This window comes from Aegilops tauschii, chromosome 5, assembly GCF_002575655.3.
Source record: "Aegilops tauschii subsp. strangulata cultivar AL8/78 chromosome 5, Aet v6.0, whole genome shotgun sequence".
Lineage (NCBI taxonomy): Eukaryota > Viridiplantae > Streptophyta > Magnoliopsida > Poales > Poaceae > Aegilops > Aegilops tauschii.
Genome location: NC_053039.3, coordinates 488,576,339 through 488,600,252, shown reverse-complemented (window position 1 = coordinate 488,600,252; position 23,914 = coordinate 488,576,339).

Genomic DNA, 23,914 nt, shown 5'->3' with positions numbered 1-23,914 from the left:
AGAATTTGAAATGCATGATGAAATATGGACTCTGACGAATTCAGCATGCGTGCATTAAGGTAATTGAGGAATAAGCATGCAGAAAAGCAGTTCAAAAGAGTCAGAGCACCATAGGACTTAAGTTTACAACTAATCAGAGAAAACACCTCAGAAGAGCAAGAGTCGTAACTTAGCAAAAACGCCCTTATAATAGACCCGCTTGAAGACTAACTCAAATTTCTCCCCCTTTGTCATCAAATGACCAAAAGGGACGAAAAAGAGGACTAACGCCCCTGAAGAATATCATCATGATGTCGATGGAGGAGCGCCAGCGTTGTTGAGGTCGTCTGTTGAGGTAGGGCCTGCCGCGGTGTCGTTTAAGTCTTCAGCTTCATCTGTCTCGCGCGATGAGGAATATGAACTGGCGACCAGCTGAGGAACTTTGACCTTCTTGAATTTCTTCGAAGGTGGCTGAGACGAGTCAAAGTCCTGTTGGAGACCCATCTCCTTGAGATCTTCAGCACTATAAAGATTTGACAGAATAGCCCAAGTGCGGTCAAAGACTTCATGCAAATAGTAGTGATTCTTCTTCACAGTATTTTGTGTGCCTGTCATGTTCTGAAGAATTGCACCAAATTGACGCTTGACCCACTTGTGATTTCGATCAACTTTCTGATGAAGACTGAGGAGAAGTTCACGATCAGTCATCACACGCGGAGCAGTGGCTTGAGGATTTTGCTTTGAAGCTTTTGCGGCAGAATCTTGTGTTGCAGAGTCATCATTGGTGGAATAGAATGCAGCTTTGCGAAACTGTCCATCCAATGGACGAGTGCCTTCATCAATCACAGCAGCCTTTCCCTTCTCATCAGCTGAGGAAGTCGTCCTTTTGAGGACTTCAATAGGGGGCAAATAGCTGCGATGATTTTGAAAGTCATCCTTATAATGAATTGAAGACCTTGATCTGATGAACTTCATGATCCAGGGAGCATAAGGCTTCAACTCAAAAGGTGACAGAGCAACATTGGCCAAAGTCCTCATGAAGAAATCATGGTAGTTTATAGGAATACCACGAATGATATTGAACAGCAGATTCTTCATGATGCCAACAACCTCTTTTTCATCAGAGTGTTGGCCCTTGATTGGACTGAGGGTTTTGGTCAAGATGCGATAGACTGTCCGTGGCACATAGAGCAATTCCTTGACGAGGAATATGGTCCTTGAAGTTTGGCCAGGCTTCAATGGCTTTATCAGCACTTGCATCAAGTGATTTGAGAGTTCAGGTTCTGTATAGATGAGCCTTGCACCTTCAGTGGGAGGACTGACTAGGACGACGTGAAGCAATTCAGAGGCCGGTGCTTTGTGATGAGTATTTTTAGTCATCCAGTCTAGCACCCATGAATTCACATCTTCAACATTTCCAGTGATGTGTAATGTGGCATAGAATTGAAGAATAAGTTCTTCATTCCAGTCGCAGATGTCAGTGCAGAAGTTTAGTAGCCCAACGTCATGAAGAACACTGAGGACATGGGTGAAGCATGGAAGAGACTCCATATCCACATGACAAATTTGCTTGTGGTCAAATACTTTGTCCTTATCAAATAGCAGTGAGGAATAAAAGTTCATTTGGCTGGCTGTCCAGAAGCGCTTGCGACGAAGTCTGGCAGAGTCATAAGGATTGTAATCCATGAAGAAATGATGCTCAACAAAGAAATCATCAGCTTTGAATTTCTGCTTCTTGGTATGAGGATTTTGTGGCTTGGGCTGAATATTAACAGTGGAAGTCTTCACAGCCTCTTGATGCACAACCTCTGGAGCCACAGGCTGAGGAATTTCAGTAGCAGTTTCATCAGCAGCCTTGGCCTCCATTTCTTCAGCACTAGTGGCTGGAACTTCTTCAGGAATAGAATGAAGTGATGTTTGATGTCCTTCAGAGCCCGTATCAATTTCTTCGGTCTGCATAGGGGACTGAGGAACTTGATGCAGAGGTGTGGTCAATGGTGAATTGGGATGATGACTTTCCCAATAATCATCGTTTAGAACTGGTGTAGTAGACCCAATGTCCACATTCTCATCTTCTTCATCAATTTCTTCAACGCCTGCCTCTTCAGCTGTGAACTAAGGCATGGGCGATGATACCAGTGGATTCGAAGGGATATCATCCATTTCAATTTGTTCATCCAACTGCTCTGAAGAAGAAGCAAAAGGATTCTCTTCATCACTGTCATCTGAAATGACATATTCCTCACCAAAGGGAACAATCTCCTTCGATGGCATGGTTGAAATAGGAACAACATCAATGGGGTTGATGTATGAGCTCGCCAAAGTCTTCACTTTGTTGGGAGCTGAAGACTCTGAAGTCGCAGATGCTTTCCTTTTCTTCACTGCCGCCCTCTCCGCAGCTTTGGTCTTCTTTGCTTCTGATGCAGAAGGAAGGTTGATATTTTTCATCTGTGATGACTTTGCAGGAGGAGCAGATGAAATTGGTCCAGTTTCTTCAGACACAACTGATGCAGTTGCCCTGGCACGTTCAGTTTCCTCAGGCGCAGTAGCAGATGCTTCGACTAGCCTAGTTTGTTCTTCAGGCACAACATTGGAGGTTGCCCTGGCAGTTTCTTGATAACTCACAAGTATAGGGGATCAATTGTAGCCTCTTTCGATAAGTAAGAGTGTCGAACCCAACGAGGAGCTAAAGGTAGAACAAATATTCCCTCAATTTCTGTTGACCACCGATACAACTCTACGCACGCTTAACGTTCGCTTTACCTAAAACAAGTATGAAACTAGAAGTACTTTGTAGGTGTTGTTGGATAGGTTTGCAAGAATATAAAGAGCACGTAAATAAAAACTAGGGGCTGTTTAGATAAAGAAGCAATAAAGTTAGTATAGTGAGTGTGGAAAAGTGGTGGTAGGAGTTGCGAAATTGTTCCTAAGCAATTGACTACTTTACTAGACTGATAGCAAGTTTTATGTGGGAGAGGCCACTGCTAGCATGTCATCCCCGACTTGGAATTCTATGCACTTATGATTGGAACTATTAGCAAGCATCCGCAACTACTAACTTTCATTAAGGTAAAACCCAACCATAGCATTAAGATATATTGGCCCCCCTTCAATCCCGTATGAATCAATTTCTATGCTAGGTTGAAGCTTCTGTCACTCTTGCCCTCCAATACATAGTCCTATCAACATACAACTAACCCTATGGTGTGATCCACGCGCGCGCTCATATGATGGGAATAGAAGGACAGCCACATAACCACAAGCAAATTAAACCAATCATAGCAATTCACCAATTACCGATAGGACAACGAAAATCTACTCAGACATCATAGGATGGCAACACATCATTGGATAATAATATGAAGCATAAAGCACCATGTTCAAGTAGAGGGTACAGCAGGTTGCGGGGAGTGGACCGCTATAGATAGATGGGGGAATGTGATGAAGATGTTGGTGAAGATGACGGAGGTGTTGGTGTAGATCGCCGTCGCACGATGATGGCCCCGGTGGTGTTCCGGCGCCACCGGGAGAGAGGGGGAGAGAGCCCCCCTTCTTCTTCTTGCTTGACCTTCTCCCTAAATGGGAGAAGGGTTTCCCCTCTGGTCCTTGGCTTCCATGGCATGGGAGGGGCGAGAGCCCCTCTGAGATTGGATCTGTCTCTCTGTCTCTCTCTGTTTCTGCGCTTCAGATTCTGGCCTTTCACCGTTTCTTATATTCCCGGAGATCCGTAACTCCGATTGGGCTGAAATTTTAACACGAATTGTATCCGTATATTGGCTTTCTTGCGGTGAAAGAAGGGCACCAACCGCCTTCCTGCCTCGTGGCCCCCTCGGGCATCATCTCGCGTTGATTCTTCTTCCCAAAAATCACATATATTCCAAAAAAAATCTTCGTAAGTTTTTATTCCGTTTGGACTCCGTTTGATATGGACTTTCTGCAAAACAAAAAACATGCAACAAACAGAACTGGCACTGGGAACTGGATGTCACGACCGGTTTTTCAATAAAATAATTATTGAGAAACCAATCCCTGTTACGGACCAGCGAGGAAGAATTCCTTCTCACTGATAGACAATATATTGGTCACAGAAGAAAAATACCAGGAGTACTAAATATAATACAAAGTTGAGCAGAGACTGCCCAACAATTTATTACATGCACGCCGATAAAACAATAGGCGGATAGGGTGGCAAACTACTAACTCACGATAACGACGATGGTGGAGATATCACCGCGAGGCGAGTGATATGGCTCCAGAAGACTACAGCTCTTCGAGCGTCGGAGTGAGGCTCGAGAAGACTTATTGCGGGTGGCGGAAGCGTAAACGATACAAGTGACCAATATCCGGGATCGCGCAGGACTGACTGGGACTCCTCTAGGCGTCGGACGCGCTATCAAACTCTTCATCCAAGAGATCGCCTTCGTCAACATCTGGCCAAATCAACAAGCCAGGTGAGTACTATGAAAGTACTCGCAAGACAGTTCGGACATAAGGTATAACAAATGCAAACATGAAGCACATGAATGAGTTAACCAGTGCGATCAGACACAGAGATAATAAATACTGGGTGCCAAGCGAGGGTCTGAATGACGCCTCGAGCGGAAACTGCAGAATAGTAATACTGGTGCCAAACGAGTGTCTGAAAGACTCCTCGAGAGGAAAATGCGGAATAATAATACTGGTGCCAAACGAGTGTCTGAAAGACTCCTCGAGAGGAAAATGCGGAATAATAATACAGGTGCCAAACGAGTGTCTGAAAGACTCCTCGAGAGGAAAATGCGGAATAATAATACAGGTGCCAAACGAGTGTCTGAAAGACTCCTCGAGAGGAAAATGCGGAATAATAATACAGGTGCCAAACGAGTGTCTGAAAGACTCCTCGAGAGGAAAATGCAGAATAATAATGCCACAGTCGGGCGTCGGGGCGACACCACATAAAGGGCTTATAACAGAAAGTAAGGACAGTGCATGCCGCAGTCGGACGTCTGAGCGACATCACATAAAGGGCTTATATTTAAAGTGAGAAACGAGTACACGCCACAGTCGGACGTCTGCGCGACGTCACATAAAGGGCTTATATCACAACTCATTAATACAATAGCTCGGAGACATAAATTATCACAAGCATGAGACGCAAAATAAAGTTAGTCCATCAACTGGAATAACAATAAATCTGAGATTTTACCGCTTGAGCTTGTTCACCGGGGGCAAGATTTTCACACGGATAGATTTGGATGTAAAGTCTACGTTACTGATCATGGATACGATGATTTGGAAAGAATTGACTCTGCCGAGTTTGTACTTAACCACAGCCAACGGATTTCAGTAGTCACGGGGACTAGTTCCATCTACGGTGTTCTGGAAGGAACACGTCTAACCAGTACACACCCAATTTAACCATCCGAAGCCAGGGATCACCCTTGGCAACATTCAGGAAAAACCCTGAGTCGGGGAGGCTACAACCTCGCGTAGCATGGGATCAAATTTCTATACGCGCGCTATAAGGGGGTGCCCCCCCTCTCGGTCCCAACCGGAAACACCCATGCCCCCTGACCGAATGACTGGCTTTAATCCTGGGCCAAGGTACCATCATCCCGGCCTCTCTGTTTGGTGTGTACACGGAAAGAGGTTACCAACTTACTAAACCGTATCCTGGCAATGAGACATGTGGTAGCACGGAAAGGGGAAGGGACGATAACACGGCTCCAACCATGTTAACGTCGGAAAAGTCGGATGACACAAGGCTGGCATGCTACAACAGTACCACCTTGCTGCCCTTCATGTCACCACATGATTAGGCCACCTCTCATCAGAGGTCATCGCAACTTTGGAACATGCGGGAAAAGATCGATAACGTGGCTCCAACCACGTTAACGTCAAAGAAAGTCGGATGACGCAAGGCTGGCATGCTACAACAGTACCACCTTGCTGCCCTTCATGTCACTACATGATTAGGCCACCTCTCATCAGAGGTCATCGCAACTTCGGAACAACCGGGTCGTTGCCTTACAAGCAACGAGGTACTTATCGACACTCACATGCCACGCACAAACTTTCACATGAACATGCAAAACATCTGCCATATCAAATGTTCAAACATGCTTGCCTGGTTCGGAGAAGTCGGAGTCTAGCTCGGCGAAGTTCGCGGCTCCGTCCCCTCTCCCGGAACCTACGGCAATCACGAAACGGGGCACTAACGTGAAAACCAACACATGCACAGAAACTTTTCCAAATATTTTTCAAATAAATCCCATAAAAAACTAGACAAAATTTGGAGATTGACAGAAAAAGAATCACTCAAAAATACCTTTTCATTAAAAAGTTATAAAGGTTTCTGTCCAGGGACCTTTCTGTAATGAAACAGAAAAGTTCCAGGGTTTTAACTGAGAAAACAGAAAACGGTTCGTTTGGAAATGCGCAAGCGCAAGAGAGAAGACGTACTTTGCCCGAAGGCGTCAACAGAAAACGGTTCGGGGAAATAAAACAGAGGCTGACACGCGGGGCCCGCATGTCAGGTTTGAAAGCTCGCCGGCGCCCGAAGACGGCGGTGGACGCCGGCGTCGAACCACGGCGAGTTAGGAGAAACGGAGGGTACCAAGAGCTTCAGTGTCTTCTTCCGCGTCGGTGGGTGGTGGACTCGTCCAACGGGGAGCACCACGTCGACAGCGACACTATCTCCGGCGGACGGCGGTTCGGGTGAGGTTGGGGAACTCCGGTGGAGGGCTGCAAAGTACGAATTGAGGCGCGGGTCAGAACGGGTGATGCAAGGAGAAGCTACTAGCAAGAGAATGGGGGCTGCGGAGCACACACGGGGGCGAATCGGGCTGGATCCCGTGGCGGATCGCGGCGGCCGGAGTCGAGGAAGGAGACCTCCTCGGGGCTCTTCGAGTGGCTGGGCGTGCTCTAGGGGAAGTGTAGGGCTGGTGGGTGCTCGAGTTGAAGCTCGGGGCCCCTATTTATAGGCAGATCGACGGGGTGGCCGTGAATGGAGAATCTCTGGCGAGCGATTACGGCGGAGCAGTGGGTTGGCAGAGGGTTTGAGCGGTCGGGCAGCACCGGTGGATGTTACGGGACTCGTTTTGCCGCTAAACGGAGCTGGTCTTGGCGTAATGGCGTCTGCCCACGGTGAGGTGACCGCACGGGCTCAACGGCAGCAGAGAGCGCGCTCCGCGCCCTGGGGTTCACGACGAGAGCGGCAGCGCATTCGGGGGAGTGGACGGCCACGCGGCGGGCTCCGGTGGTTTGGGCGGCGCTGGGTGGAGTCGGCGGCGCCGTGTCTCCCGCTGGCGTCCGCAAAGCCGCCGCCGGCGTCGGTCACGGGGCGGCGCACCTTCTGCTGCTCGTCGCCGATGCCCGTAAGATGCCAGGCACTCATGCGGTGCAGGAACGAGAGGGCGAGGACGAGGAGCAAGGCGACGCGAGGGTACTGGCGAGATCGACGCCCGTTTCTGAAGAAAACGACAGCAGCCACTTGACTGAACTCTGAACTTACTGAATCTTGACAGTGACCAAGCATTGCAGGTGTTCGACAGTAGGTTTTGGTAAAGAGGTAAATTTTTCTGGAGCTGTAACTTGGTGAGATGATCACTCAAAGCACCCATAGGCTGCATGAATTTACTTGGAATTTTTGGAGAAAGTTTTGAATGAATTTCACCAAATTTGGCAAATCTGGTCCAAACTTGCAGCTGATGTAGTTTGAAATTTTTGAACTGGAGACCAGTGGATCTTCATGGTTCTAGGTTGAGGGTTCAAAGGACTAGGAGGGGAAAGAAGTTTGGTGGTAAAAGTCCAAACAGAAAATGGAGTTCCTTTGTAAATCTCCAAGAGGTAGAATAGAAGGCAGAAAATATTTGAATAGAATTTGAATGGAAAATAAATACATGGGGAGGTTCAACTTGCTGGATTTGATGCAAATCATGATCCAAAGGTGAGGGAAGGGTTAGGAGAGAGGATTTGCACTTATGCCATGGCAAGAAGGAATAGTTGAAAGTGGCAAAGGACTTTCCAAAAGCCATAGTGCATATTCAAGAAAAGGTTATTTTCCCAAATGAAAAACATTTTGTCTTGAGCCCAAATGAAAAGCAAGAACCCCCAAGGTCAAAGGCAGATCTTGGGTGAATCCAAATAAAATTTTTGCCATAAAGAAAAATATTTGAGAGTGAGAGTTCTCTTGAAGAAAAAATTTTAAACCACTCCCTTCAAGTCAAATAAAATCTTTTTGAAAAATCCAAATAAAAACTTGGGTGTCACACTGGATCAATATGTTAGTCCCAAAAATAGTATAAAAGTTGCCAAAAGTATGTAAAAGTTGTAGAATATTGGCATGGAACAATAAAAAATTATAGATACGACGGAGACGTATCAGCATCCCCAAGCTTAATTCATGCTCGTTCTCAAGTAGGTAAATGATAAAAAAAAGATAATTTTTGATGTGGAATGCTACCTAGCATAATCTTGATCATGTAATCTAATCATGGCATGAATATTAAGACACGAGTGATTCAAAGCAATAGTCTATCATTTGACATTAAGACAATAATACTTCAAGCATACTAATAAAGCAATCATGTCTTTTGAAAATAACATGGCCAAAGAAAGTTATCCCTACAAAATCATATGGTCTGGCTATGCTCCATCTTCACCACACAAAGTATTTAAATCATGCACAACCCCGGTTGTAGCCAAGCAATTGTTTCATACTTTAGTATTCTCAAACTTTTTCAACTTTCACGCAATACATGAGCGTGGGCCATGGATATAGCACTATAGGTGGAATAGAATATGATGGTGGAGGTTATGTGGAGAAGACAAAAAGGAGAAAGTCTCACATCGACGGGGCTAATCAACAGGCTATGGAGATGCCCATCAATTGATGTCAATGTGAGGAGTAGGGATTGCCATGCAACGGATGCACTAAGAGTTATAAGTGTATGAAAGCTCAAACTGGAAACTAAGTGGGTGTGCATCCAACTTGCTTGCTCATGAAGACCTCGGGCATTTGAGGAAGGCCATCACCGGAATATACAAGCCAAGTTCTATAATGAAAATTCCCACTAGTATGAAAGTGATAACTCAAGAGACTCTCTATATGAAGAACATGGTGCTACTCTGAAGCACAAGTGTGGTAAAATGATAGTAACATTGCCCCTTCTCTCTTTTTCTCTCATTTTTTTGTTTTCTCTCCTTTTTTTGTGGGCTTCTTTGGCCCCCTTTTTTATTTTGGCTTCTTTGGCCTCTTTTTTTTATAACCTCACATGGGACAATGTTCTAATAATGATGATCATCACACTTTTATTTACTTACAACTCAATATTACAACTCGATACTAGAACAAAATATGACTCTATATGAATGCCTCTGGCAGTGTACCAGGATGTGCAATGATCTAGCATAGCAAAGATATCAAAAAACGAACAAGCCATGAAAACATCATGCTAGCTATCTTACGATCATGCAAAGCAATATGACAATGAATGCTCAAGCCATGTATATGATGATGATGGAAGTTGCATGGCAATATATCTCGGAATGGCTATGGAAATGCCATAATAGGTAGGTATGGTGGCTGTTTTGAGGAAGATATAAGGAGGCTTATGTGTGATAGAGCATATCGTATTACGGGGTTTGGATGCACCGGCGAAGTTTGCACCAATGCTCGAGGTGAGAAAGGGCAATGCACGGTACCGAAGAGGCTAGCAATGATGGAAGGGTGAGAGTGCGTATAATCCATGGACTCAACATTAGTCATAAAGAACTCACATACTTATTGCAAAAATTTATTAGCCATCAAAATAAAGTACTACACGCATGCTCCTAGGGGAAGGGTTGGTAGGAGTTAACCATCGCGTGATCCCGACCTCCACACAAAGGATGACAATCAAAAAATAAATCATGCTCCGACTTCGTTACATAACGGTTCACCATACATGCATGCTTCGGGAATCACAAACCTCAACACAAGTATTTCTATTAATCCACAATTACTCACTGGTATGACTCTAATATCACCACCTTTATATCGCAAAACTATTGCAAGGAATCAAACATATCATATTCAGTGATCTACAAGTTTTATGTAGGATTTTATGACTAACCATGTGAATGACAAATCCCTGTTAACTCTCTAAATAGATATAAGTGAAGCAAGAGAGGTTAATTCTTTCTACAAAAGATATGCCCACGCTCTAACAAATATAAGTGAAGCAAAAGAGCATTCTACAAATGGCGGTTTTCTATGTGTAGGGAAACAGGCAATCCAAACTTCAAATGATATAAGTGAAGCACATGAAGCATTCTATAAAGCCATACTCAAAAGATATAAGTGAAGTGCAAAGAGCATTCTATAAATCAACCATGGACTATCTCATACCAGCATGGTGCATCAAAGAAAAGTGAAAACTAAATGAAAAGACGCTCCAAGATTTGCACATATCACATGAACGAAACGAAACCGAAAACATACCGATACTTGTTGAAGAAAGATGGGATGCCTTCCGGGGCATCCCCAAGCTTAGATGCTTGAGTCTCCTTGAATATTTACTTGGGGTGCCTCGGTCATTCCCAAGCTTGAGCTCCTGCCTCTCCTCCTTCTCCTCATATCGAGACCTCCTCGATCTTTGATCACTTCATCCACACAAAACTCAACAGAAAGCTCTGTAAGATCCGTTAGTATAATAAAGAAAATAACTACTCTAAGTACTGTTGCAAACCAATTCATATTTTGTTTTTGCATTGTAGCTACTGTAATATAACTTTTCCATGGCTTAATCCACTGATAGAAATCGATAGTTTCATCAAAACAAGCAAACAATGCATCAAAAACAGAATCTGTCTTAAACAGGACAGTCTGTAGTAATCTGAACATTCACCATACTTCTGGTACTCCAAAAATTCTGAAAAATTTATGAAAAATAAACAATTTGTATAGAAAGACAGTGCAAAATGTATCTGAACCGTTTGACGTTCCAGTAAAAAATGTAAAATCGCGCACTACAGCCAAAGTTTCTGTTTTGCACCGCACAAACCAACAAGCAATGTAAACATCCTAAAGGCAAATCTTGGCACATTATTTTTATGATACAATGGATTTGTACAAGAGGATAATTAATTTTTTTTGAAAAGTTTCTGTAATCAAGATTCACAAAGTTTCCGTGAGCATGAACAAAGTTCAAGGCTAGCTCCCACTTTAACAATGCTCGTCTTTCTCACTGTCGCTTTTCTTTTTGAAAAAGTTTTAGGTTCCCCTCTTTATTTTTTTTGTTTTTAAACTTTATAAAAGCACAAAACAGAAATAAATGACTATCTAAAACTTCTGGGTTGTCTCCCTGGCAGCGCTTTCTTTAAAGCCATTAAGCTAGGCATATAGTGCTCAAGTAATGGATCTACCCGGATCCCAAGGTATATCAAAGCCAATTTTAATTAACAATGATTTGTAATTTAGTAGTGAGAACAAAGTAATATATATCATGCAACAACGAAGTCTAACTCTCTTCCTATGCATCGGCATGTCATAAAAGAACAATTCATGCACATCAAGTAAAGGCCAATACATAGTACAAGCAGTTTCTTGTAATTTTCACTACAGGAATCAGCTACTTTGCCGTCTGCCACGGCAGACGGCAAAGGCAAGGATGGCGAACGGCAAAAGGCTCCGGCAAAGTAGGCTACGGTAAAGAGCTTCTTTGCCGCCTGCTTTCTGAAGCGGACGGCAAAGGGGCCTTTGCCATCAGCGGCAGACGGCAAAGAAAGCCGACGGCAATAAATGTGCTGTTAGTCCGTTAGGCGGCTAACGACAGCCTTTGCCGTCCGCCGCTGACAGCAAAGAGCATCCGGCCTTTGTTGTCCGCCGAATGACATCAGCTGGACGTCACTGTGGGACAAGTCTTTGCCGTTTGCCTCTGTAGGCAAAGCCTTTGCCGTCCGCCGCTGTAGGCAAACTGACCAGATGGGTCAGCTCCCAGGGAGCACAGGTGGCCGCCGCGTGGCTTCTTTGCCGTCCACCGCGGACGGCAAAGGCGCCTTTGCCATCAGCGGCTGACGGCAAAGGTGCCTCTTTTTTTTTCTGTTTTTTTAAATCCAGCAATTTTCACAGCAAATATATGACATATATATATATATATACATATTTCACAGGGCTATTTAACAGCAAACATATGACATATCCAGCACATAAGTTTCATCGTGCATACATATATAGTTCCATCCATTCATACATAGCAAGTTGCACATACACATTGTTCCATCCATACATATTACAATGCAAAGTTTCATCAAGATAGCAAGTTCCATCATAGCAAGCTAGAAGAATACTAGAGGAGAATGAAGGAAAAAACAAGCACTCCATCATAGCAAGCTAGCTTCCGTGAAGTGAATGAAATCTGCAAAAAGGCAAATAAGAAAGTTAGAAAAAGGTGAATAGAAGAAGAAGTATATGCCATTTATGAGCTAACTTAGGTGAAATGGATCATTTATGAGCTAACTTAGTTGAAATGGATCGTTTAAGAGCTAACCTAGGTGAAATAGATCATTTATGAGCTAACTTAGGTATAATGCATCATTTTAGAGCTAACCTAGGTAAGATGGGTTGGGTCATTTTGGAGCTAACCTAGGTGAAATGGATCGTTTTTGAGCTAAGTTAGGTGAAATGGATCGTTTATGAGCTAACCTAGGTGAAATAGATCGTTTATGAGCTAACTCTAGTAAAATGCATCATTTTAGAGCTAACCTAGGTGTGATGGTTCATTTTGGAGCTAAACTAGGTAAAATGGATCGTTTGTGAGCTAACCTAGGTGAAATGGATCGTTTATGAGCTAATCTAGGTAAAATGGGTCATTTTAGAGCTAACTTGGGTAAAATGCATCATTTTGGAGCTAACCTAGGTAAGATGGGTCATTTTGGAGCTAACCTAGGTAAAATGGGTCATTTTAGAGCTAACATAGGTAAAATGGATCATTTTGGAGTTAGTCTAGGTAAAATGGGTCATTTTAGAGCTAACTTGGATAAAATGGATCATTTATGAGCTAACTAAGGTATAATGGGTCATTTTAGAGCTAACTTAGGTAAAATGGATTGTTTATGAGATAACTAAGCTAATTATGTCATTTTTGACATAAGTAAGCTAAGTACATGTCTTTATTGAGCAAACCTAGTTAACTAAGCATACTAGAGCTAACTTAGGTCATTTTGGAGGAAACAAAGCTAAGTATAGATCGTTTTAGAGCTAACTTAGGTAAATGGATGGTTTTGGAGGTCAGTAAGCTTATTAAGTCATTTTGGAGGAAAAGAAGCTAACTCTAGGTCATTGTGGTAAGCATATTGGAGGAAATAAGGCTAAGTCTAGGTCTTTATGCATTTGTTAAGCAAAACACTAGAAGAAACTTACCAGCGCCCACCATCTTTCAACACTTGCCATGACAAAGAGTAAATGAAATTAGTACAACATAAAAAAATACCGACATGAATAATAATATGTATATCACTTAAGTGTATCATCATCAAGTACAACATAAAAAAATTATATACCTGACACTACTAATAATCTCGATCACTATCATCAATAAATGCATAATCATCATCATCACTATAATCAATGACGGGCTGATAGGGTTCAGTGGCATCAACATGTGGAAGGCCACCTTGACGTAATCGGTCAAGCATTGACAGGTCATCCGTAGCAGTAACCGCTTCTTGTTCCGGCTCTTCTTGTTCCTCCTCTGGGTTGATGTCGGATTCACTGTCGCTGTCTACTTCAATATTTTGGGGTGAAGTATAGCGGTTCTTGAAACGCTTTTTGGAAAGACGTGTCTCTTGGAAGAATTCTCCTTCGTATGTGTCTGGGTGAATGTGAGGTTCATAATCCTATTCCTTTGGGGGAGATAGTCTAGCACGTGGCGGCACTTCATAAACGACATCCCAACCTTTTAGATTTGGATTAGTTTGGCAGGCCCACGGTAGATAGAATACTTGGGTCGCCTGTTGAACTGTAATATAGACATCAGGAACATCTAAATGGGTGCTTTGTTTGATTTCAACTAGCCCTATATGTTCATGAGTCCTTCTAGTCTCCTTCGGCTGAAACCAATAACATTTGAAGAGTACGACATTCTGTAACACCCCGCATGTAACTTGCCATAACTGTAACTCCGACTCTTGCCATTTCCGGCTATGTGATATGTTTTTTTCCCTCCGTTGTTGGGTTTGGTCTTTCGTTTTGTATTTTGTCATGTCATGCATTTTCATATCATATCATCATGTGCATTGCATTCGCATACGTGTTCGTCTCATGCATCCGAGCATTTTCCCCGTTGTCCGTTTTCCAATCCGGCGCTCCTATCTCCCCCGGTGCACCCTTCTAGTTTTCTTTCGTGTGCGTGTGTCAAACTTTCTCGGAATGGACCGAGGCTTGTCAAGTGGTCTTAATATACCACCTGGAGTCTACCGGTCAAGTTTCGTTCCATTCGGAGGTCGTTTGGTACTCCAACGGTTAACCGGGCCTCCGCAAAGTCCATTTGAGTATCCAGCAAAACCCCCCTCCAAAACCAGCCCTAAGCCCACCAAACTCTCTTCCATGCTCTAGGTCGTTCGATCACGATCGTGTGGGTGAAAACCGCACCTCATTTGGAGTCTCCTAGCTCCCTCTACCTATAAATGAGTGGACATCCCGAAAAACGAAACTGCAGTCGAAACCCTAATTTCCCCTCTCCGCGGGCGGACGCGTCCAGCCGCCGCCGGACAACGTCCGCCGCGCGCCCGGCCAACCGGAGCGCGACACGTGTCGCCGCCGCCTCTTCCACCGCGCCGGCCCGCGAGCCCGCCGCGGGCCCGCTCCTCCGCGCCTCCCGCCGGCCGCCGCCGACTCCGCCGCCGCAGCGCGCCGCCGCGCCCGCCCGCCGGCCGGCCAGCCGCCTCCGCCGCCGCGCCGCGGGCCCCCGCCGCCGACTCCGCCGCCGCGCCGGCCACCGCCGACTCCGGCGCCGCCCCCGCCGGCGGCCCCCTCCTCCGGCGCCGCCGCCTCGCCTCCGGCCGCCCCCGCCCTCGCCCGCCGGCCCCTCTCCTCCTCCGGCCCGAGCCGGCGAGCTCGAGCGCCCGCACCTGGAACCTCCCCCCGATCCGATCTGGTCAACGGGAAGGTTTGACCCGACCCCCCCTTTTTTTCCCAAGTCTGTGATTTCCATCAGCAAGTGCTTGTGTTCCCGATGCCGTAACTTTGTGCATGTAGCTCCGATTCGTGCGTGTAATATGTCAATTTGTTTGTCTCGTGATGCTCTACATTTTGTTCAATTGCACCATGTTCATTAGAGGTCATCTTGATGCCCAAATCTTCGTTGGAAGAGGGCTAGTTGCTGTTAATCTCTGGTTCTTATCAGAACTTGGAGATTTGTCATTTTTGTATCATTTATTCTGTGCATCTTTTGAGCATGAGCTCTACATGTGTTTTGAAGTATGCCATGCCATCTTTCCAGTGGTATAGTCCATGTATTTTTGTGATCTTTGTGGTGACTAGCACAAGCATGCAAAGTAGGCCCCGTAATATTTCTGATTTCAGGGACTTAGTGATTTCTCTAAGTCCTTGTCTGCTGTAATTTTGTTGCCATGTAAACTTGATGCTAGAGAGAGATCCATGCATATTTTGGAGATGTCCAGTAAGGATGTTTTGTAGCTATAGTTGTAATGGATCCATTCCTGCAATTGTTTGCAATTTTAGAGTACCATAGCACGACTCAATCTTGCTCTACTTTTGTTATAAAATATTTCTGGCAGATTCTTAACATGATTTTCAATCTTGCCAAGCTTATTGTGGTTGATCCATATATGCTATGCAATTGTTCTTACCATGGATAGCTTCATAAACATGCCATCTTGCTGTAGGTATGCTTGGTTTTTCATGCATTGCTCTGTAGTGAGTGCATCAAGCTCACAAAGAGGCCTACATATTAATATTTAGGCCATGCTCTGTTTTTCTGCTAAGTCTGAAACCTGATAACGAAACTTGCTATGTTTACATGCTTGCCATCATTTCTTCTGGTCCTTTTTGGCTTATGGTCAGTAAGGGACTTTTGTCATGTGCATTTAGTAGAACACTACCATGCCTTGGTTTGCTATGTTAAGTTCCTGTAGCATGTTGATTTCGTGCTCTGAACATTGCTACCTGATGCTGATTTCTGCCATGTCCAGTTTTTCACCAAGTCTGTGAACCTGTAATCTTTTGCACTTTTGCCATGCTTGTTTGAGCTTGATATGTTATGAACTAGCAGTAGCTCAGTGTTCATCTTTTGTCAAGCATCTCCTGTAGATTACTGCAATGTGCTTTGTTGCTATGTTGGGGTGCTGTAGCATTGTTGCTTGTTGCATTTTAAGTGCTATCTTGCTGTTTATCGCAGATTATTGTCATTCTTGTTTTGCTTGCCATTTGCAAACCGTGCATCCGATTCCGGTGATCTTTATATCGATTTCGACCGAAATCATCTCATCTTTCCAGTGGCATGCTTGGTTTGTCAAGTTACTGCCATGTTCATCTTTTTCCTTCCGGAGCACGCATATGCATCGCATATCATAACTTGCATATCATACATGTCTTGCATCATGTTGCTTGCGCATTTCTCGTTGTTGATTGTGGTTCCGTTTATTTGTGTTCTTGTCTTGGGTAGAGCCGGGAGACGAGTTCGTGAACGAGGAACCTGTCGAGTACACTTACGAGGATCAAGCTTTCGACAACTCTGAGAATCTTGCAGGCAAGATGACCACCCCTCGAAATCACTTCTATCTTTGCTATGCTAGTTGTTCGCTCTATTGCCATGCTCGCTACCTATCTCTTGCTATATCATGTCTCCTATTTCAGCCATGTCAGCCCCTAACCATCCTTTCCTAGCATACCGTTGTTTGGCTATGTTACCGCTTTTGCTCAGCCCCTCTTATAGCGTTGCTAGTTGCAGGTGAAGTTGAAGTTTGTTCCATGTCGGAACATGGATATGTTGGGATATCACAATATCTCTTATTTAATTAATGCATCTATATATTTTGGTAAAGGGTGGAAGGCTCGGCCTTATGCCTGGTGTTTTGTTCCACTCTTGCCGCCCTAGTTACTGTTATGCCGGGATTATGTTCCTTGAGTTTGCATTCCTTACGCGGTCGGGTGATTTATGGGACCCCCTTGATAGTTCGCCTTGAATAAAACTCCTCCAGCATGGCCCAACCTTGGTTTTACCAGTTGCTACCTAAGCCTTTTTCCCCCGGGTTTTCGCGAGCCCGAGGGTCATCTTATTTTAACCCCCCCGGGCCAGTGCTCCTTCGAGTGTTGGTCCAAACTGAGCAGACTGCGGGGCCACCTCCTGGAAACTCGAGGTCTGGTTTTACTCGTAGGATGTCTCATCCGGTGTGCCCTGAGAACGAGATATGTGCAGCTCCTATCGGGATTTGTCGGCACATTCGGGCGGCTTTGCTGGTCTTGTTTTACCATTGTCGAGATGTCTTGTAAACCGGGATTCCGAGACTGATCGGGTCTTTTCGGGAGAAGGTTTATCCTTCGTTGACCGTGAGAGCTTATGATGGGCTAAGTTGGGACACCCCTGCAGGGTATTATCTTTCGAAAGCCGTGCCCGCGGTTATGTGGCAGATGGGAATTTGTTAATGTCCGGTTGTAGATAACTTGTCACTTGACCCAATTAAAATACACCAAGTGCGTGTGTAGCCGTGATGGTCTCTTCTCGGCGGAATCCGGGAAGTGAACACGGTCTGTGTTATGTATGACGTAAGTAGGTGTTCAGGACCTCTTCTTGGTCATTGCTAGATGACGTCCGCTCCATTGCTTCTCTTCTCGCTCTCATTTGCGCAAGTTAGCCACCATATATGTTTTGCCGCTGCAGCTCCACCTCTTTGCACCTCTTGTCCTACAAGCTTAAATAGTCTTGATCTCGCGGGTGTGAGATTGCTGAGTCCCCGTGACTCACAGATACTTCCAACACCAGTTGCAGGTGCCGACGACGCCAGTGCAGACGATGGCGTCGATCTCAAGTGGGAGTTCGACGAGGAACGTGGTCGTTATTATGTGTCTTTTCCTGATGATCAGTAGTGGAGCCCAGTTGGGACGATCGGGGATCTAGCATTTGGGGTTGTCTTATTTTCATCTGGATTTTGACCGTACTCGGTCTATATGATTGTATTTTGGATGATGTATGAATGATATTTTTGTATTGTGTGAAGTGGCGATTGTAAGCCAACTCTTTATCCCATTCTTGTTCATTACATGGGATTGTGTGAAGATGACCCTTCTTGCGACAAAACCACTATGCGGTTATGCCTCTAAGTCGTGCCCCGACACGTGGGAGATATAGCCGCATCGTGGGCGTTACAAGTTGGTAATCAGAGCCATCCCCGACTTAGGAGCCCCCTGCTTGATCGAATCGCTGGCGTTGTTGAGTCTAGAACAAAAAATGTTTTGAGTCTTAGGATTATATATATCGGAGAGTAGGATTCTTTTTACTCCTCAGTCCCTTCGTCGCTCTGGTGAGGTCTCCTGACGTAGAAGTTTTGACTACTCTCTCCTCAAATTTCACTAAAATTTTTTTTAGGATCACGTGGGTATCTTGGAATCGTTCCGATCGATTTGTGACGAGAACATTGTTCTTGGTGCCTCCTGTCATTTAGGGGTTGTGGCAGTGTCCCGGGGAGTTGAGCTCCGAGGTGTTGTCGTCACAATTTTATCGTTGCAGTTCTGGAATACCTGAGTTTCGCCGACATCGAAATCTCTTTTATGCAGTTGTTGGTGAGATCACCTCGACGCCACCCAGTACTGGGGCGGGAGTTCGGGAGTATTGCCATAACTTGTATAACGGATGTTTTTCGAAGGTTGAGGTAAACGATTTCCGAAGGTTTCTTGGTTATGTGTTGACGGATGGATACAGCTGGATCTAGGGATTGTTAGTTTGGGTGATATATATTTGTGTCCCCTATATCCCCTACACCAGATTGCATAACCAGAAAGTTTCGGGAGTTTATAAGTGGGAATTCAAGTAGACTTAGGATTTCTTTCCGACAGACGCATGATATGAGATTGGGGTTCGACGTCTAGTGGTCCGCCTGTATACGGTTGATTTTACAGTGGTCTCGTTGTGTCTTAAAGAGTCCATGGCTTTGCCGACTCGGGGACGCTTCGTATGTCATGTGCACAACCTTGTACATGATGGTGCTGTACGATTGAGCCCGTGTGGGCCCTACCACGAAAACTTCGGACGAAATTTCTATCATATGTTTGTTCCGGCTTATTCTGCAAGCCAATACTTGGCTTTATTTTGTATTGTGGTATTCGAGTTTCTTCGAACTCATATGTTCATTCCATATCTTTTTCAAGTGGCTTCTCAACTTATGGAAGTGTGATGTTTTACTACGGAATTCATTCGTTAATCTTCGTGCGAATGTTTATTGTGAAGACTATATGTTGCAATTTCTATCCGTTGATTCTACTTATCTTTTGTCTATCGAGATGCTAACGGATGTCACCCTCTTCAGGATGGCTCTGCCAATGCGTCAGAATCCGGATCGAAATGAAGGGAGTCAAGCGATCCCTCCACCACCACCTCCACCTCCGGAGGCATGGCAATCAATCATGGCAGCCACCAACGCCAATGCTCAGATGATTCTGCAACTCTTGCAAGAACGTACTCAAGGGCAAGGCAATCAAGTCAATCAAGGTCAAGGCAACAATCAGTTCCACTTTGCCACTCTCAACCAGTTTCTCGCAAATCAGCCCAAGTCTTTCAGCTACTGTGCCGAGGCCACGGATGCCGATGATTGGCTCGTGGACATCAACAAGCATTTTGAATGTAGCAATGTCAGGCCTGAGGACTTTGTCAAGTTCGCTTCTTTCCAGCTCAAGGACCAAGCTGCTGATTGGTTTCAACAATACAAAGATTCCAGAGGAGGTCATGTGATCACTTGGACTGACTTCTGTCGGGACTTCAAAGCGCACCACATTCCACAAAGTGTTGTTGAGAGGAAGCGTGAGGAGTTCCGCAATCTCAAGCAAGGAAACATGTCTGTGTATCAATACAACATTCAGTTTCAGAAACTTGCTCGCTTCGCTAAACAAGACGTTCCTGATGAGAAGAGCATGATCTATCACTTCCGAGGTGGCCTTAAAGAGGATCTGCAGCTAGCTCTCGTTCTTGTTGAGCCTACTCAGTTTGATCAATTCTACAATATGGCACTGAAGCAAGAGGCTGCTCAGCTCAAGTGTGAGGCTTCTAAGAAGAGAGCCAGGGATGCAGTTCAGTCTTCTTCTTCCTCACTTGTGTCAGCTAAGCAACAGAAGTTCTGGTTGCCTCCTCCTCCATTTCGTCAGCCTTACCAGCAGAAGAACAAAGGTGGCCATAGTTCTTCCAACTCTTCCAACTCTGGCTATCAGATCAAGTCTCAGAATCAAGCTCCAAAGTCCAATGCTCCTTATCACCGTCCACTCTCAGAGGTGACTTGCAACAAATGTCAGCAGAAAGGTCACTATGCTAACAAGTGCTTCAACCAGAGGCGTCTTCCTCCTCCTCCTCCTGTCAGATCTTCCAGCAATGCAGTGGTCAAGCATAATCCAAAGTCTGCTAAGGTGAACATGATGAATGCAGCTCAAGCGAAGGAATCTACTGATGTGATAATGGGTAATCTCTCAGTTAATGATATTCCTGCAAAAGTTCTTTTTGATACTGGTGCATCGCATTCTTTCTTGTCATACCTATTTGCATCGAAGCACAATGTTGACATAGAGATTTTATCCAAAGTTATGCAAGTTGTTTCTCCGGGAAAGCTTTTGTCGTCTAGTTTGGTTGCTCCCGATGTTTCCATCAAGATGGGCGACTATAGATTTCAGTCTTCTCCAATTGTCCTTGGTGACTCGGATATTGATCTTATTCTCGGGATGGACTGGCTTTCTAAGCACAAGGCTCAACTTGATTGTGCTTCCAGGGAAATTCAATTGACACACTCGTCTGAGGATGTGATTATTTTTGCCGCTCGTAATGAAACCATTCGGTTTTTCTCTCTCAATGAGAAGGGCGAATTGGATGCCATCTCTCAGATTCCAGTCGTTTGCGAGTATCAAGATGTCTTTCCAGAAGAGCTTCCGGGTATGCCTCCGCACCGGCCAGTTGAGTTCGTTATCGAACTAGAGCCTGGTACTGTACCCGTTTGCAAGCGTCCATACAAGCTTGGACCTAACGAGCTGAAGGAATTGAAGAAGCAGCTCGATGAACAAGAACGTCTGGGTTTGATCAGACCGAGTTCTTCTCCATGGGGTTGTGGTGTTCTTTTTGTCAAGAAGAAGGATGGCACGGACCGACTTTGTGTCGACTACCGTCCATTGAACAAGAGGACAATCAAGAACAAGTATCCACTTCCCAACATCAATGAGCTATTCGAGCAACTCAAAGGTGCTAAAGTATTCTCGAAGCTTGACCTTCGTATGGGTTATCATCAGATTCGCATTCGTGAAGAAGATATTCCCAAGACAGCATTCAGAACAAGCTTTGGTTCTTATGAATATACTGTCGTGTCTTTCGGCCTTGTCAATGCTCCACCGGTGTTCTCTCGGATGATGAATTTCATCTTCAACCCCTATACCAATGAATTCGTTCTGGTGTATCTAGATGATATCTTGGTATTCTCCAAGAATAAGCAGGATCATGCCAAACATTTGCGATTGGTGCTCGACAAGCTCAGAGAGTATCAATTCTATGCGAAGTTCTCCAAATGTGAGTTTTGGCTCGATGAAGTTCTTTTCCTTGGTCACATCATCTCCGCCAAAGGCATCGCTGTTAACCCCGAGAAGGTGTCCGCAGTTCTGGATTGGGAACCTCCTCAAAATGTTAAGCAGCTCCGCAGTTTTCTGGGCCTTGCAAGTTATTGCCGAAGATTCGTTGAGAATTTTTCCAAGATTGCAAAGCCTCTTTCCAACCTCCTTCAGAAGCATGTGAAATATGTCTGGTCTCCTGAGTGTGAAGTTGCTTTCAACACTCTCAAACAGAAACTAGTCACAGCTCCTGTCTTGACTCCTCCTGATGAATCCAAGCCGTATGAAGTTTTCTGTGATGCTTCTCTCCAACGTCTCGGTGCTGTGTTAATGCAAGAGAAGAAAGTTGTGGCTTATACCTCTCGGCAGTTGAAGCCCAACGAGAAGAACTACCCCACTCACGATCTTGAGTTGGCGGCAGTTGTCCATGCTTTGGTTACGTGGAGACATCTCTTGTTGGGAAGACAAGTGGACATTTTCACTGATCACAAGAGTCTCAAGTATATCTTCACTCAGCCCAACCTCAACCTCAGACAGACTTGATGGGTCGAAATGATTCAAGAGTACAATCCGAGTATTGAATATACTCCAGGCAAGGCTAATGTCATTGCAGATGCTTTAAGCAGGAAAGCGTATTGCAACAGCTTAATTCTCAAGCCGTTCCAACCGGAGCTTTGTGAAGCTTTCCGCAAGCTGAATCTCCAAGTTGTTCCTCAAGGCGTTCTTGCCAACCTCATAGTATCTCCTACTTTGGAAGATCAAATTCGTGAGGCACAACTCCTTGATGCCATGGTGAAGAAGGTGAAACGTGGTATCGACAAGGGTCTTTCCAAATACAAGTGCTATCGCATTGATGACAGAGACACTTTGTTCTTCGAGGACCGGATTGTGGTTCCGAAAGGTGATCTAAGGAAAGTCATTATGAACGAGGCGCACAATTCTCTCCTTTCCATTCATCCTGGAAGTACGAAGATGTATCATGACCTCAAGCAGTCGTATTGGTGGACTCGAATGAAGCGAGAAATTGCTCAATTCGTGAATGAATGTGATGTCTGCCGAAGAGTGAAAGCAGAACACCAACGACCAGCTGGTCTCCTCCAACCTCTCGCTATCCCTGAATGGAAGTTTGATCATATCGAAATGGACTTCGTGACTGGATTTCCCAAGTCCAAGCGTGGAAATGACGCTATCTTCGTTGTCATTGACAAGCTCTCTAAAGTGGCTCATTTCCTTCCTATCAAAGAATCCATCACAGCAGCTCAGCTGGCAGAGCTCTACACCTCCAGAATTGTCTCCTTGCACGGCATTCCACAATTGATTTCTTCTGATCGTGGAAGCATCTTCACCTCTAAGTTCTGGGACTCCTTCCAGAAGGCCATGGGCACTAACATTCGCTTCAGCACAGCTTTTCACCCTCAAACTAGTGGCCAAGTTGAGCGAGTCAATCAGATTCTTGAAGATATGCTCAGGGCTTGTGTCATTTCTTTTGGCATGAAATGGGAAGATTGTCTTCCTTATGCTGAATTCTCCTACAACAACAGCTTCCAAGCGAGTTCGGGCAAAGCCCCATTCGAGATTCTATATGGCAGAAAGTGCCGTACTCCTCTCAATTGGTCAGAGACTGGTGAACGCCAACTTCTTGGCAATGACTTGATCACTGAAGCTGAAGAAATGTGTAAAGTCATCCGTGATAATCTCAAAGCCGCGCAATCGCGCCAGAAGAGCTACTATGATAGTAAGCATCGTGATTTGGCTTTCGAGATCGGAGACCATATCTACCTCCGCGTCTCTCCAATGAAAGGCACTCGTCGTTTCGGTATCAAAGGGAAGCTTGCCCCTAGATACGTGGGTCCTTTCAAGATCATTGGCAAAAGAGGCGACCTCGCCTATCAACTTGAACTTCCTTCCAACTTCGCGAACGTGCACGATGTGTTCCACGTGTCACAGCTCCGCAAGTGCTTCAAGACGCCTGAGCGTACTATCAACTTCGAAGAGATTGACCTCCAAGAAGATTTGTCTTATCATGAGCACCCCGTTGCTATTCTTGAGGAAACTGAGCGCAAGACTCGCAACAAGTCTATCAAATTCCTCAAAGTGAAGTGGTCGCACCATTCCGACCGGGAAGCCACCTGGGAACGCGAGGACCATCTCCGTTCCGAATATCCG